Source organism: Gavia stellata, chromosome 1 (assembly GCF_030936135.1).
Source record: "Gavia stellata isolate bGavSte3 chromosome 1, bGavSte3.hap2, whole genome shotgun sequence".
Classification (NCBI taxonomy): domain Eukaryota; kingdom Metazoa; phylum Chordata; class Aves; order Gaviiformes; family Gaviidae; genus Gavia; species Gavia stellata.
In genome coordinates, this window is record NC_082594.1 from 34,757,110 (window position 1) to 34,759,350 (window position 2,241).

Here is a 2,241-nt window from a genome sequence, read left to right on the forward strand (position 1 = left end):
GTAAATATAACTTTTTCTATATGGAAGCTGCTTCATTTTATTTTTAGTAATCTTGTTTTTTGATGGGGGGAATCGCTTAAAGCATATAGGTAAGGATGTGAATACACTGCTTAGGAAAAAAAAAAGCTGGCATGTATAGGAGCAAAACTTGCATTCAGCGAAGAGGATGAGATTGCTATTCTTGATGCAGACACAAGATTTCTACTTGTGGAGTCCTTCCACCTGGGTGATAGGTTGAACTGCAGTCATATGTGATGGAAGGGAGAAAGTCAGTTGTGGCTGCAAATTTCTACAGAAAAGTGGGTCCTGTGTCTGCCTTCTGTATACAAAAAGAAGGATCCATTGCAATTGCCTGAAATCAAAAATAGCAAGTGGTTGCTTTAAGTTCTGTTATTTCAGAATATTGGAAACTATATTTTAGTGAAGAGCCCATGTGTCCTTAATTGTTTCCATCAGTTCAGCTTTTCCATGATCAAATTTTAAATAACAGTATTTACAGAAAAAAAACTGAGAAATGTAAGAAGTACTGTCTATGTTTGGATACAAGTCTGCAAGGGCCTATGGATGCTCAAAAGCTGTCTGGCCATGGTCCTGAGCACCTGGCTCTAGGTGGCCTTGCTTGAGCAGGAGGGTTGGGCAAGATGACTTCCAGAGGTCCCCTCCAGCCTCAACTACTCTGTGGTTCTTTGAAAGGAATATGAACTTACAAAGTTGTGGTAAATATGCCTAGTCCACATGCCACTGTCTTTGGAATTCAGATACACCTGAATATTCTAAGGTTCTAGAAAACCTCATGAATTGCAAATATTGGCAGCCCCCTGAAAGCCACTTCATTCCTTGCTAGCCATTGAATGCTGCTTTAAGTTTTCTACTTTTCCTTGCATTCCTAATTATGTAGGCTTTCCCAGGTTGTTTATTGTTCTGTCTGTTTTATTTGTATTTGATATGTTATTTTACTACAGTGAGAGTTGGATGAGCTTGGTAAAATATAAAGGCTATTAGAACAGGTGTTTTAATAGGACAAGTGAAGTCTGCATCTGTTACAGTAATAAATGTATTTAAAAGATGATTGAAAACTAAGGAGGAGGAATAAAGGATGTATTCTTTTCCTCCTGAGGACTAGGAATCTAGGTTTTGCAGCAATGGCAGGAAGGCGCAGTGTCTCTTTTTTCCTAGTATTGTTACTATACCTGTGCAGTAGACAGTTACCAACATTTTAAAATCTCACAAATGTTAAAAAGAGAGATTGTTTTTGGGTGTATGCCATAGCTATGAACTTCAGAATGTCATACTTGGCAGCTGTAGACTATGACTACAGTCTTGACATAACTGCAGTTTCTTGATGCGCTCAGATCATGATTATCCTATAGTGCAAACTGGGCAGTGATTTCTTTTTGAGTCACTTTCAGCTTAAGAATGGACTTACGTTTTCCAGAGCTCAAATTTGATGACCTTCAGAACTGAATGTTATCCTGGCCTTTGAATATGATGAAGGGAGATGGATTGAATTTAGGAAGGTTTTTGTGTGTGCCTTACCTCTTGACTCTTACTGAGCAATGTTTGTTTCTTGGAAGAGTTTCTTAAAGGGTGTATTTGTGTCATATTTCAGTGAAGATTTGTTAGCTCCAGTGGGGAATTTCTCGCCCTTCAGAGAATTCTGGGTAGCTAGTTGCTCAATATCTAGAGCCTTTGCCATCCATATGGGATGCTAACGTTTAAGTTGACTTGATTTGGAACAGGGAGTTGAACTCAGTTCTCCTAGATGAGTGGTTTGCTGCTTTTTATTTATGCTCTGAAAGGCATTTCTTCCTTTCTAATGTAGAAGGAAGACAAATGTTTGAGCACTTCACTTTGTCACAAAATTGGGTTCTTGTCTCCTGGCCAGCCTTGCTTTATAAATGTCTTTCAGAGCGCTTAACAGTGCTTAGCAAAGACTTGCTATGGGAAAAGCCTAGATAAAAATCTCTTAAATAGACATGAAAAAGTAATTTGAGGATGTTTTCTGCCAATCAAGTTGTTCTTACTTACTGAAGAGAACGCAGTAGGGTTTCCTCTGTCTACTTGCACTTACAGAAGGTCCATGGGAATATTTCATCAGATAAGCACAATATATTCTTGTATTAAGTGGGTACTGTTTGAGTGCTTTGGGATTCAATTCACTTAGCTTAAGGCAAAGAGTAAAATAAAATGCATTGCTACTCATGTACTCTTGAGGCACATGTAATGCAAATATAATGCTTT